We start from the raw sequence: 15,265 nt of genomic DNA, 5'->3' as shown, positions 1-15,265 counted from the left end.
GCCAACCTAGCATTCAAATCATCTACTTCTCTCAGATTATATTTCCCACCCCCTGAAATTGTTCTTGAAATTTCCGACCTATCATGAACATCAGATGTATCCCATGATTGTGCATTTTCAGCTAGATAATCAAAATATTCAAAAGCTTCTTCAGGTTCTTTGTTAAAAAATGCTCCATTACACATGGTCTCCACAAATTGTCTCATTTTTGGTTGCAACCCCTCATAAAAAAAACTAATGACCCTCCAATTCTCATATCCATGATGGGGACATGCATTTAAAAGGTCTTTGAATCGTTCCCAACAATGATAAAATGTTTCCACATCCTTTTGGCCAAAATTCATGATCTGTCTTTTTAAGGCATTGGTTCTATGCATGGGAAAAAATTTCTTTAAAAAATCCGTTTGCATTTCTTGCCAAGTCCCAATGGATCTTGGTCTTAAAGAATTGAACCATGTCTTAGCCTTGTCTTTTAAGGAAAATGGAAACAGTTTCAATCTTATGACTTCATCAGTGCATGTTCTATCCATGAATGTGGAACACACTTCTTCAAACTCTTTGATATGCAAATAGGGGTTTTCAGATTCCATACCATGAAAGTGTGGTAGCAGTGGAATCATCCCAGGTTTGAAATTAAAAGCATTTGCATATTAATAGGCAAAATGATGCAAGAAGGTGTGCTAGTCCTAACAGGCTGAAGATACTCTCTAAGAGTCCTGTTTGGATTCTCCACTTCCCTATCATGATGCTCATTTTCAGCCATGATGCTATTAGTGTCTGATGATGATTCTACAGAAGATGATGCAGAGCTAAAAGATGTCAATGATGGTGTCCTAAACAGTCGAGATGTATGGTCTCTAGTCCAACTAGTCATACAATCAAGAGCAGATAATCAAAGACCATGAAAAATAAACAGAGAGAAGGAAAAAAAACTTAGATGTCACCCAGGCTGTGAAAAGGTTCACAGCTCCACAACGTCCTCTCAACGGTAGAGGAATGCTCTAATAAGCATCAATTGTCCCCGGCAACGGCGCCAAAAACTTGACTCGTGGTCGAATGTGCTTCCAAATGTAGAAGTGTCAAGTTGTATTAAGGATAAGTCCAGAATCGTATTCCACAGGGACAATGGGTTATCAAAGCGTATAGGAGATTTGTGAGTAACAAATGAATCAAGTATGAGTGATGAAAATAAAATTCAAATGCAATGAAAAAAAAAATAATCGAAGTTAAAATAAGAGTTTCTTAAGAAAAAAAAAACAAATTAATGAACACTTGGGTTGGGTATGAGACTCTCTTTATTTCGGATTCTAGATAATTTTCTCGATTAACAATCCAATCAAGGCATTGCTAATCAGAAGATACAAATTTAAGCCCAAGTTTTGCAATATTTTCCTAATGGATTTTCTATTTTACTAGCCGAACACACATTAACAAACAATCGAGAGAAGCCTTGATAATTTTCAAGCTTTTGTTGTGCCTTACGTCAACAACAAAACAAGAGCAAGAGCTTCAATCTATTTTCCATTTAAATCCAACTAGTAATATAGTGAAATGAACAGTCAATCACAAAATATTGCATCAAACTAGAACCTAAAATAAATTAAATCTCATTCCACAACCCAAGTTTAAGAAATTAGTTACACATGATATTTCTAGCAATAAAAATTAATCTAAGTTGAACCATGATAAAATCTAAGAGAAAATTTTCAAACAAAATAAATCCTAGAGATGCTGCATGCAAGACAACTAAAATAAAAACTGAAAACATAGAGCCTGAGCTTCGTCCGTCCGTAAACGTCCAAACTAAAAACAAAAAAATGAAAAAAATGAGAGTGCGAACGAGCTTCCGTCTACTCGCCCCGGGACTAAAACATAAAATAGAATAGGAAGTAAAACTGAAAGTAAGAACCAGAAAATAAATTCCAGCTGCCTACTATCTAAAAGCAAAGCAAAAATGGAATATGATTGAGCTTAAATATTGCATGTTTTAGCTATTTAAAACCAATGTATTTTAAATTCATCATGACATTATTATTGGTTTTAGATGGAAAAATGGTTAATAAGCATAAATACGAGTTGTGTTTTTTAATTGATTAATATCATGTTTATGCTTAATTTTATAACTATGATTTAATGAGACAATATTTCCTCACATATATAGTTTATTTGTGATAATCTATTTTTCTTTTAATTTATTTTTTTGAGTGTTATTTTTATCTTCAGTTCAAATAAAATTCACATATATCAATCCTCAGGTGCAAGCTTGATCTAAGCAATAATAGATTCAATGGCACCATACCAATGAAATCTGCAACATGTCAATGCAATTCGTGCTCTGAAATTCATTGAAAGGGGACCTCGTGAGATTGGAAACTGTGTTTGAATTGCATATGGACAGCAAGACACGATGTAACAAACTGCAATACACATAATAGCAGCAGCTCACTCAACACATTCGGACAGCAAGAGATGCAATACACATACAAGCAAACAAACACATCATTGCAACACAGCCACTCACACGGAAAGATATTAACTGAAAGACATTGAAGAGCCGAAGGAGGAGTGATGTGTGGGGCAGCTAGCTGAATTCATTAAAGGAGAAGATGGAAAATGAGCTGAAAGTGAAAGAAGCACACAAGCACGGCTGGACGGAAAGGAGAGTGATGAGTGGAAGTAAAGAAAAGGAATAAAGGAGTGTGAGTGTGCCGAGATGAAGGGGTTCGGAATTGAGGAATTTAGCTGGAACTGGAACATTCCATTCGGACAACTTGCATGGACAGCAAATCAACTCCACTCACACGACAAACCACACACAACATTTTTCGTTCATTAAAGAAAAGAAAGCAGCTGAAGGGGTGATAAAAGTGTGAAAGAAATCTGTGTGGGGTTTAGAAAGGAAAGAAATCAAAGGCAGCAAGTGGAATGCATGATTTAAGCAACCGGTGCAAGTGGTTTGCTATAAATTGACCGGTTCATAAAGAAAAGGGAAAAGTAGGAATCATTAAATAAAGGAACCAACCAGAAAAGAAAGAAGTGCTCAAGGGAATTTTATTAAAAATTTGATGTGCACCGAGATTGAACATGCATGGGACTCACGGCTGGAGTGCTTATTTGAGTGGAGCCTTATTTGAGTAGAGAGGGCTTGAGTGGAGAGGGACGGATTGAGTTGAGTGGAGTGTCCCTATCTTTTTCGTTGGAATTGAGTGGAGTAAATTCTTTTTGCTTGGAGAAAGAGGACCGAATGATGCTTCCTTGAGTGGAGAGGGACGGCTGGGTGGTATTCTTGTTGGGGTTGGCTTTGCTTTCATATGGAGGCACAAATGAGTTAAAAGGGTGCTGTTTTTCATTGATTTGAAGGGGGGAGCTCGGGGAGCAGTAGGAGTTTAGGAAGGGTTGGACTTCGGACTTGAGCTGGAGTGAGACCAGCTGGAGTTCGGGATAGGAGAGTAGGGGGAGTTTAGTTTTTAGAAGTTCTTCTTTTCGTGTAACCAAATGGAGTTGAAGTTGTTGTTTTTCTTTTGATTCTGATTCGGCTACAGGGTAGCTAAGTTTGTTTATTTTCTGTTTTCTTTGTTTTCTCATTCGGACAGCAGAGTAGGAAGGGGAGTTCATTTATGTTCAGCTGTTTTCTTTTTGTTTTCTGTTTTCAAGTGGTAGCAGCAGAATTTTGTTCTTAGCTTTGGTTATGTTTTCTTTTCGTTCTTGTTAGTTTAGTGTTTAAGAGATGGCTGGAATTTATTTTCTGTTACCTTTACCTTTTCGTTTACGTTGCTTATTGTAGTTTTTATACTTGTTCCTTTATCTTTCGTCCGGTTAATATTAGTTTTCATCTCATTTGAATACGTTCTCACAGTTTTTAATATGGCTTTGTTAAGATTAATTTTTGTTGTTAGAATCATCATGTGTAGCTAAATTCTAAAACTTGGGTTGTGGAATGAGACTTAATTTATTTTAGGTTCTAGATCGATGCAATATTTTATGGTTGAATGTTGATTTCACTAAGTTACTAGTTGGATTTAAATTGAACCAAGATTGAAGCTCTTGCTCTTGTTTTGTTGTTGACGTAAGGCACAACAAAAGCTTGAAAATTATCAAGGCTTCTCTCGTTTGTTAATGTGTGTTCGGCTAGTAAAATAGAAAATCCCTTAGGAAAATATTGCAAAACTTGAGCTTAACCTTTTTATCTTCCGATTATCAATGCCTTGATTGGGTTGTTAATCGAGAAAATGATCTAAAATCCAAAATAAAGAAAGTCCCAAACCCAACCCAAGTGTTCGTTAATTTGTTTTCTTTTTAGACACTCCAATTTCAATTTTGATTATCTTTTTGCATTGCTTTTTAATAAATTTGTAGTCATTTACATTTCAATCCGACAATCAAACATTTAAAAATATGAATCTAGTCCATGACTAGTAACCTCTTCCATCCACTGTACATATCATCCTTTTGTTTTCTCTTTGTGAAGTTTTTCACATTTTTCAACAAGTTTAATTTTAAGTAACCTTTCCCTGTGGATTCGATCCTGTAAGATACTACAACGCCTGTATACTTGCAGGTAAAACTGCACTTAAATTTTGATTCATTAATTTGAGTCGAAGTTTAGTCGCATCAGAATAAAATCAACACTAGCCGCCCCAAAGTTCTAAACAAAAAGTAAAGAAAATAAAATTCAACTACTCTACTGCTGCTCCTAGAACCGAAAATGAAAAGAGGAAGAATAATAATTCCAAAAAAAACAGCTGCCTTGCATCTAAACTAAAAGAAAAGAAATAAAATTCCTAAGAACAAAACTAAGAACTACCCTCCTCCAGGTCTAAACAATAAGCAAGAAAAAAAAAGAAACTTCAAAACTAAGCTGTAGCCGAATGAAAAAATGAAAGAAACAATGAAAACAAGCTTAAGCTACTGCTGTAGCCGAATGAAAAATCAAAGAAACAGAGAAAATTAAACTGGCTGCCCAGCGTCTGAAACAAAAGAAAAGAAAATAACAAATCTAGCTACTGAACTGTCTCCAACGAAAAATGCAAAAAAAAATAAATTTTCCTGGACCCTAAACCAGCTGCTTCTCTTAAACCAGAAGAAAAGAAAGATAAAAAAAAAAAAAAAAACTGAAACTCCCAAGCTCCTGCTCTCCCCAAACCGAAAACTCCCAGCCGTATAAAACAAGTTTGAAAAGTAAAGGCCATCCCATGTGATCTCCTGCTGTCTTCAACTGCTAAAGGCTACCACCGAACGAGAAAAAAAAAATTAAATCTCTGCTGTCTTTCTACTGAATTGCACGTCCGAGTGGTCCCGAGTGGTCTGCATGTTTGCATGTGTTGGTTTGTAGGTCCACGTTTTCTGCATATGTGCATTTCGAATGATTGCTGTCTGTTTTTCTGCATGTGTGATTTGCATGTTTGCCGAAGGCTGCTGTCTGAGTGTTCCTGCTGTCATGCATGTGTGAACTGGCCGTGTCCTTTTCCTTGCTGCAGCAGCTGCTGTGAGTTGGTGTGAGTGGTGTCCGAATGAGTTTGTTTTGCATGTGTATTGTGCATTTCTTCTCCTGCTACTCTGCTGTAACGTCCAAGTGCCTTTCTGCTTTTAGCATGTGTGAGTTTCCAGCGTGTGTGAGCTGGTGTTCTCCTGCTGTAGCAGCTGCATGTGTGAATGTGTGTGAATGGTCTGCATGTGTGTTGCAGAACTGCATGTGTGCATGCATGTGTGAGCTGGTCTTCTTTCTTTTTCTGTAGCCTCCATTCCTCTGCTGCTCAACGTGATATGCATGTTTGAGTTTTCTGCTCCAGTCGTCCAAGGGTCTTGTTGTTGCATGTGTTTGCACTTTTCTGCTCTTTCTGTTCAAGGGTCTGCATGTGTGAGTGCTTTTGCTGCTGTGTGCATTTGAGACCACTGCATGTGTGTGTTGCATGTGTGAGTCCGGCTGTATGCATGTGATGTCCGAGTGATGCTCTGCTCTCCATGATCCGCGAGACGTAAAAACCCAAAGATAAAATGAAATGCCAGCTGACTCCTCGCCCAACTCGTAGCACTATATGCTCTTTTATTATTTTCATAAATGTCCTGCAACAATTATAGAATTTTATGTATAAAATATTAGCATCAATTAGTTTAACATCAAGTACTAGAATTTGATACATAGTTAAGTGCTCAATTCTCATTTGATAAAATAAATCGTTCATTTAAGCAACTTAATTATGCAATTCTAATACTTTATCAAGCACTCGATGATGGCAACCAGGCACCATGGAGGTAGATCAGAGCCAAACCAACTAGAACTCAGGCAGCAGCAACAGTGAGAATAGGAAAGCTAATGTAGATTTCAAGGAGACTTCTAAGGCACAATCTTAGGAGCAATTTGTAAATCTAGTACCTGAAACTCAATTTCCCATGCATGGAAGTTCTGACTGTCCAAAAAATAAGGAAGCAAGTTAACAAGGCTGTATGGTAGGTGAGGCCTCCCATTCTGAGGTAAATGACAAAACTTGTTCTTTTCCCATAAAGGAAACTCAGAATACAGCTCAGCCTTTATGGTCTAAATCAAAGGTTTTTTCTACTAAAAATAGTCTAGCTACTGACATGGACTATGAGTCTATTAATGTAGAATCAAGTTTTAATGGGGTCCATCGAAACTTACCAAAAAACATCTTAAACCATAGTAACAATGATCCATGACCTCAGGTGGCAATTGTAAAGTATGCAATATCAACTAGAAAATTTAGTTGGAAGAGAAAAGCCCGAGAATCACATACCAATAACTTTGATAGATCTGCTAGTTTTAAAAGAGAGACCAAAAAAAGAACCTCTCATAAAATACAGGGGGTGTCTTGAATATCCAAGAGTTAAAAAAGACCAAAATACCCGAAAATGTATGATGGAATCAACCATACAACCTCAAAGGTGGAGGTTGCAAGGCAACCCCACCTATAGCAATGATCTACCTTAGTTCGTACTGTTGGGGGCTTGAGAACTCTTGAACAGTTCAGAAATTTGACCACTTGGTGACTAAAAGGTGCCCAGACTTTTTTTTCTCATTAAGACAAAGTGTAACAGAACAAAGGTTGAATTTATCAAGAATAAACTTGGTTTTAGACACAATTTTGTTATAGATAGTAAGGGATTAAGTGGGAGGATTACTTTCCTATGGAAAGACTAGATGGAGGTGGATTTAGACCCCAACACAAGAAATCATATTTCCCTAAAAGTGACTCAGCCAGTTTCAAGAGAGAAGTTACTTATAATTGGTTTTTATTGAAACTCAAATGTATAAAAAAGAAAAGGTAGTTGGGATCTTTTGAGGTTATTGAAGCCACAAGAAGAAATGGCCAAGTTATGTATTAGGGACTATAATGAGATTTTGCACTAATATGATAAACAAGGGGCCTCAATGAGACCATATTGGCAAATGGAGAACTTCAGAGAAACAATTGAGGCATGTGATCTAAGTGAGGTGCAATTTCTAGGGGACACTTTTACCTGGAGCAATAGAAGGGATGGTAGGAGCTTCGCAAAGGAGAAATTAGACAGAGCCCTAGTAAACTAGGCCTAGTTCAGACAATTTCCAGACTCTTGTGTAGGTACCCTAGCTGCTCAAAGTTCAGATCATAGTCCAATCCTCCTTGATGATGGCCTAAATGTGATGAATAGAAGGAAGATATCACAACCATTCAGATATGAGGTAACCTAGGGCAAGAAAGAGGAATGTTAGGAGGTGATTAACAGAGCTTAGGGAAACACCTTACAGTAGTCTTCAAAAATGTTAGAGGTTACTAATGATCTAAGAAGATGTAAAGAGAATCTGTTGCTCTGGTTAAATTCCTCTTCAAAGAATGCAAAGAAGCTCATATCTAAAAAGCTCAATCAACTCAAGGTGTTACAAGAAACTAATGTTGGAGAAGACAATGCAAGAATAAACAATTTAATAAAAGAGGTGGACTGCTTACTTGAAGAGGAGGATCTAAATTGGAAACAAAGGACCAAACAAAAATGGTTAAAAGATAGTGAGAGAAACACAAGCTTCTACCATAAATGTGCAAATCAAAGAAGAAAAGTGTGACGCCCCCAGCCCCGCTTGGGATTAGACGGAGCCTGAAACATCAGGACATGTAACACAAGGTTACATATCCCTCATACATGACAGTTAAGATGCAATGTGACTCGCTCCAAAACGAGCAGCACAAAGGCTATCCCAAGTACAGAGGATGTCGTGCGTAATAATTAGAAATAAAATTTCTAAATCGTCTCCTCAAGGAAAGTGTGCTTAAAATCAAACTCATACAATGATGAAAGATATTTACAAAGAGAAAATAAAAGTGGTGGTATGTACAATGAATGGAAGATAAAATTACTGAGGTGAAAATTTTGAATGTAGCATAATACAACTAAAATGATAAAATAAATACATATGAAAAATGACTTCGATTTCAAGGATCCATCTAATAATTTAGAATATTGTTTCCGATCGATTTATTTCAATTAAACTAGAATAATGACTCCATTTGATTCGAAGATTTAACATTTAAGGCCAATAAAATTAATCACTAAAGATTAAGCATAAAAAATTTATATAATTAAAACATTCACAAATCTATTTGAATATCACAAGGATTCTTCAAGCATCCAATGTATCCAGAAATCACAATGGATCAAGATAAACATATAGATAGTCAAAGTTTCTAATAATAAAACCATTCAATCGATCAAACTCCCAATAAAAACACTATTGTTGATTGGAAACAATATCTTAATAATTAGAGTTCACCTCTAACCTTAGTACAATGTAAGAAAAGTAAATGACAACTAAATAATCAAATCGAAATTAACAAGAGCTAGAGAGAAGGCTACAGGCAGGGGAGGAATGGTGGATCGCGACAGTGGGGTCACTCAACTGTGCTGTCTCCCTCTCCCTGCCTGAGCTCTCTAAAAATTAAAAGAAAACTGAGAGAAAACTAATTACGCTACCCCTATTCTAATTCTAATTGAGCTCTGCTGCAGCTTCTTTTGTCTTAGTTATCTCCAACGAATAAAAGGTGCCAGCCCGTGAATTGCAGGTGCCCATCTGAAGTTGGATTGACTTCCGTGCAAGAGAGATGCATGGTTGTAGCATGAGTGCTTTCCATATACTTGAAAGTGCAAAGGCCTATGTGAAGTTGGCTTTTGTGATGTGTGCTGGTGGAGGGGCATGAATGAAATGATTCCTTAATGTGTAATTGAAAATGTAGGGGCCCACATTTGACTTTGAGTCCTATGAAAGTGTAGAGACCATAAAAATATAAACGGAAGTTTTGAAAAAGAAATAGAAACCATAAAAATAAAATAAAAAGAAAGAACCGAATATAAAAGATATGTCGTGCATTTGAGTAGGTTATAAAATTAAGCATAAATCATTATATTAATCAGTTTAAATTACAATTCAGATTTATGCCTATTAACTATTTTTCCATCTAAAACCAATAATAATGTCATTAAATGATTAAAATATGTTGGTTCTAAATGTATGAAATATGCAATATTTTATCTTAATCACAATGCCCCTATATTATAACAATATGTAGTAAATCGTAGCAGAAAAATTCTTAGCTTACTTAAGGATGGTGGCAAGATGAATAAACATGGTACCAATGTAAAATCCCAAAAGATAGCACTTTCATAATAAGTTTCCAAAAGACTTGATAGTTGAAAAGTTTTTCCCCAAAACAAGGGACCATCCAAAATATCGTCTTTATCAAAATACCCTTAAGGTTCTATCACCAAAGGCATTACTCAAGGTCTAATTAGTAATAAAGGGGCCATAGAAACCTTCCCAAGTTCTCATTATGCAACTTCCCCAAAACCAAGGATCCATTCGGGGATAAAATCCAACAGACTCCCTATGACTTTCATAACTCTGGGGATATAAGCCCAACATCACCAGCAAGCTTCTTTCCCTCAAGATAGGTCCAACGAGCTTTCTAGAGGACATGAGTCACATGGCCCATATTCTAGGAAAACTTCAACACCCATAGGGGGTCCAAAAGCAAAGCATCAAACTTAGGGTCGCTAAGTCCATATAACATTTCTTGAAAAAGCGGGACAGTAGATTCCAACGCAACTGATACATAATGAAGATGAGCCCAGATAGTGTACTTGTCGTCGGGAGTTCCTGTCACAAGTTCTACCATTCCGGGAAGGGAATGATAGTAGAATATATAATGGTGAGATTTTGAGAAATCTCAGCAAGTAAATAGTCAACATACAATAAATAACACAAGCATACATAAGAAAACCACAAACAAGTGCAGTTCATAACCAGTGCATGAACATGAACTCTTATAAAGAAACTTGACACATGCAACTTAACTTTTCATGAACTTTCATTTCTCCTTTTAATCTTCTTAACACGTGTTCATATCATTTGAGCCAGGAATCTTGCACTCGGCACGACATGCCTTGTCATAACATTTCATAACATATCATGTCTTATCATAGAGCTCAAATGCCATATTCTTTTCATGCCTTACATGAATGGATACCTCATTGCTCCCCTAAGCACTGTGTGTTCCCCGCTAGTTACCGCATCATCCATCAATCCCTTTAACTGAGGTGACTATCTCTTAATCATAACCAACTAGCTTTAGGTGAAGCCTCGCTCCTGTATCCCTTCTTTGGAACCATTTGAGGCTTGTCGACTGTACTTCATCAACCCAGGGGTCTCTACTCAACTTTAAACACTCCTGAGTGGATAGGTAGTTCTGTAAGGGCATTTTCCCATCCTAGCATTAGGGTCGTGCTAAAACATGCTTAGACTCCTTTCTTTTTGAAACATGGACCCCCAATGCATGAAACATGACATAGCAACTTATTACCCTCATGCAACCATTGACAGGTTAAACACGAGTTTCCATAATCCCATTTCATATTTGCATGCTTACACACATTCATGGATCATCAAGCATACATATCATGGAAATAGGTTAAAGCCGAAACCCTAAATAGGTTGAGGCCGAAACCCTAAACATGGCATATTCAAGATATACAATGACATATCATCATCCAAACATGGCATTTCATTCTAATATCACAATCAAATAGGCATGCTACCATACAACAAGATTTAATCCAAAGAAGTAACAAACAAAAGTTCACCATACATATACCAGAGTTATTCAATAATAAGTTGCAAGTTTACTTAAAAAATCCAAGCGTATATAATTAGCAAAAGAAATATGGAAATATGTATACAAAAAGTATTAGAAACCACTAGAGAAAAGCCCTAGTTTAGAAGTGAGAGTGACCATGTGTGTGCACTTAACATTTTTTCAAGCCTTATAAACCAAACCCTAAAGCCTGAAAACTCTTAACTCTTTTCTTGGTCATGTCGTGACCTTCCTTCCTTCTAACTACCAAGTATTTTCAAGTTAAAACAAAACATCACTTCGGGTTCATCTTCTCTCCAGGTGTGAAACCCTAAAGTTTCTTTTTCAAGCAAAAACCAAAACCTCAATCTTAACAAACTTGTATTTCTTTTGCTAAAAAAAAAAAAACATAGGTATCAAGGGATCATTCTTTCTTGAAGAGAAAACCTAGTTACCCAAGTGAAAGTTTGTGGTTGTGAATAAAAGGGTTGATTCCGAATGGGAATGAGAGATTTCCCTATTGGCCGTGTGTGTGTGTGTGGAAAAGAGTGGAATGGTGCTCACCTCCTTGAGCTCCTTCCCTAGCCGAATGGTGTAGGGTATCCTCCTTGTGATTATTGACTTAGAAGAAGTGAAATGGTAGTGTTTGGGTGGTGAGAAAGCAATATGAAAGTTAAGAGAAAGTGTAGGGTCTTGAGAGAACTTGTGTAAGCCAAAAATCCTTAGGAGAGAAAATGAAGAATGCGGCAAAAGGACTCCCCACCTTTTGGTTACCCCTTTAAAAAGAGAACGTTCTATTCCTCTGAAAGCTTCATGCATGCGTTCCACTCGGCAAGGTGGCTTGTAATGACCCGCTTTTGCGTGTATTTTCACTGAAGGGTTGTTTTTAATTTAATTAATATATTGCTTTATTTATTTTAAATTATTGCATTTTAAATTTGGTTTTTATTTGATTTACAGTTTTTAATCTCATTCTCGGCGGATTTGTTTTGTTGTCCTGAGTGAGGATTGGACCTCATTTCTTCCTACATCTCTTTTTTTTTCCTTTTTTCCTTTTTCTCTTTTTCTCTTTTCTTTTTCTTCTTTCTTTTTTCTTCTTTTCTTTTTTCCTTCTTTTCTTTTCTTCCCGCGCGTAAACCCCCCCTGATCGTCTCGATCTCTCTCCTCTCCCACACCGGAAGCACCCTCAGCCTCGACCCACCGCCGTCCGGCCACCGTGGGCGACACCACCCCCACCGGTCGAACCCCCTCCCTCCGGCGCACCACCCCACCGAACCCCAGCCCCATCAGGCCAACCGTTTGGCAGGAAAACACCCAACAAAGCCCCATGGATTTTGCCCCGATCCGCCGCCGTCGCTCCACCTCCGGCCACCACCTCTTCACCACTTCATCACCGGTTCTTTGCCGTCCTAACCCACCCATTTCCGGCCTCTAATAGCCACCAGAACAGCTCCCACGAGCTAGCTTTCCATTTTGGGAAATCCAGCCATCAACCACCGTTTTTGCCGCCACCCACGGCCAAACTTCACTTCCACTAGCTTCATAATCATCCTTAGACCATTCCCTATCAATCCCAAGCCTTGGTTTGTCCCCGTTCAAAAGTGGGTATTTTACAACCCACGGCCACAGTGAATTTTCACTATTACGTTGCTTTCCTTCCACCGTTTGCAATGCCACGTGTTTTCTAAAAATACCGTATAGCGCTGTAAGTATTTTCCAAACCCTACTTTTAGATTTAAATATATTTTGCTCATTCAATAAATAATTGTTGTTGGTTGGCTGATTCCAGACTGAGTCTGAGGAGTTCGGGGGTCGGATGGATTGAGGACGGAGTGTTTGGTTTTGCTCGTTTGGGTTGCTTGATTATTTGTGCTATGTGGCGTGAGTTGCATATTGGGTTTATGTACATATTGTTTTTAATCGGAAAAGTCCCGTTTTATCGGCGTAAATGGTTTTTGGGGGCGTGTGTCTCACGAGACCAAGCCGGGATGGGTTATTATCTCGGTGGAGCTCCTCTGGTCACTCGGGAGTGAATAAAACTGAGTGACATCCCCTGGGTTGTCGCAGGGCGACGACTGGATCGCACGATACGGTAACGCTGTCGTGTCGACTCCGTGGTCCCTAGAGTGGCGGGGACTAGAGGATGGCCTGGCCAGGTATGCGCGGGGCACGAGTCTGGGCATCACTCGTTTACGTGTCACATGCGTGGTCGTTACCTGCGGTGTGGCACAGAGCCAGGGCGTGCGGATGATCCCTAGGGGAGATCATGGTGCATGCATAACCGGATTGTTTTTATGGTTTTCGGATGTGGGCCATTTTCTGGGAAAATGGCGATGCTTGGTTTCCGAGGTTTTTGATCCATTTTCTGGGAAAATGGTGGTTTGGGCCATTATCTGGGATAATGGCGAGGCTTGGTTTTAAGGGTATGTTTTTATGGGCCAAATGGGTTTTTTTGGCGTGCATGGTAAAAATGTGGTTTTGCAGGACGTGTGTATTGCTTTTCTTGCATCCATGTTGTTTGAGATTTATATATTTTTATCTAGTGGTGTTTGAAGTTTACTTACCTGCGGCACCACTTTTGGTACCGTAGATTTTGGTGCAGAGATCAAGGATGAGGAGGAGGAGGCTGAGCCCAAGGATGTGGCTCCGCCGGGTTGCTGAAGTTTATGTTTTGTATTTGGTATAAAAAATTCTATTTGTGTCTTGTAATATTTATTTATGTATGTTTTGAATAGTTTTGTATTAAACAAGAAAAATTCTAGTACTTAGTTATTTGACTTGCTTTTCGCAGCGTAATTCTCGTGCACTTTCGTCGCTTTTTCACACACTGGGCACGTCGATAGGATGGTGACCCATGATGTCATCATCCGGACGTTTCGATTTTTCCGTGTACGTGTGTGGGGATTTGGGGGCGCCACAGGTGGTATCAGAGCGGTTTGGCTCTGGGTAAAACCACATGTCCCGTAGGTAGTACCAGAATGCTTTTAAAGTTGTGTTTTAAAATTATGTTAAGTAAAGTTATTTAAACTGTTTTATTTGTTTTATTTGTTTGAACTGGTTTGTTTGTTTTTATTTATTTAGTTATGTTTTTGCAAGTTGGTTTCTTTTGTTTTGTGTGATGTGGTGTTGGTCTTTGGTTCTATTTTTGTTGGTTGTTGGTTTTATTTGTTTTCGTTTTCTGAAAGGGGGTCAAAGGTTGTGGTGGCAGGAAAATGGGAAGGCCAAAGAAATCTACTCAGGAGCCACGGGACAATACGTCAAGAGATAACTCCATAGCCCAAGCCATACGGCAGATGACGGAGTTTATGCAGCAAAATTTTAGGCCACAACAGACAGGGCCTTGGCCACAACCAGGGGGGCCTTGGCCACAACCAGGGGGACCTTGGCCACAACAAGGGGGTCCCTGGCCGCCACAAGGAGGGCCTTGTCTGCAACAAGAAGGATTTTGGCCGCAACCAGGAGGTCTTTGGCCATATCAGGGAGGGCCTTGGCTTTACCCGGGAGGATCTAGCAGCATGGTGCAAGCCGGATGCACCTATGAGCGCTTTCTGGCGCATAGGACCCCACACTTCACTGGAGAAGAGGATCCGCTTCAAGCTGGAAAGTGGATCAAAGACCTGGAAAGAACTTTTGAGGTGTGTGGTTGCACCGAGGCGCAACAGGTACCCTATGCCAGCTATCTCTTGCAAGGCACTGCTTTTGATTGGTGGGATACCAAGAGGGTAATGTTAGAAGCAGAGTTGGGATCATTCGCCGCTGTAACTTGGCAGCGCTTCAAGAAAGAATTTAACGACCGCTTCTTTCCCGCATCGGTAAGGAAGCAAAAGGCAAGAGAGTTCTCAAATTTGGTCCAAGGAGGCATGACAGTGGAACAGTACGCCCGAAGGTTTATAGAACTTGGGCGATTTGCTCCCCCCACCTTATCGCCACAGAGGAGATGCGAGCTGATCGTTTTCAGGAGGGACTACGCCCTGATATACGCCGTATGGTGGTCAGCCATTGGATATCCACTTTTCAGGAATTAGTGGATGTGGCCACCCTTGTGGAGCGAGAAAATAATCTGAGTATGGGCTCCCCTCCGGGTCATAAGAGGTGGAATTTTTCTGGTGAAGGAAGCAGCTCGGGTGCGCCTCAGAAATTTGTTCAGCGGA

General features: G+C 39.0%; 1 non-coding gene across 1 annotated transcript; it reads left to right on the top strand.

Moving 5' to 3' along the window:
• Positions 1 to 255: 255 nt before the first annotated feature.
• LOC122274833 lies at positions 256 to 363 on the top strand. The gene has a single exon (XR_006228376.1). It is a non-coding gene; the product is annotated as a small nucleolar RNA R71 (small nucleolar RNA).
• Positions 364 to 15,265: the final 14,902 nt, after the last annotated feature.

The sequence above is a fragment of the Carya illinoinensis genome, chromosome 8 (genome assembly GCF_018687715.1).
Source record: "Carya illinoinensis cultivar Pawnee chromosome 8, C.illinoinensisPawnee_v1, whole genome shotgun sequence".
NCBI classification, from domain to species: domain Eukaryota; kingdom Viridiplantae; phylum Streptophyta; class Magnoliopsida; order Fagales; family Juglandaceae; genus Carya; species Carya illinoinensis.
The sequence above is the reverse complement of the archived record's forward strand: the minus strand, read 5'-3'. Positions and strand labels throughout refer to the sequence as shown.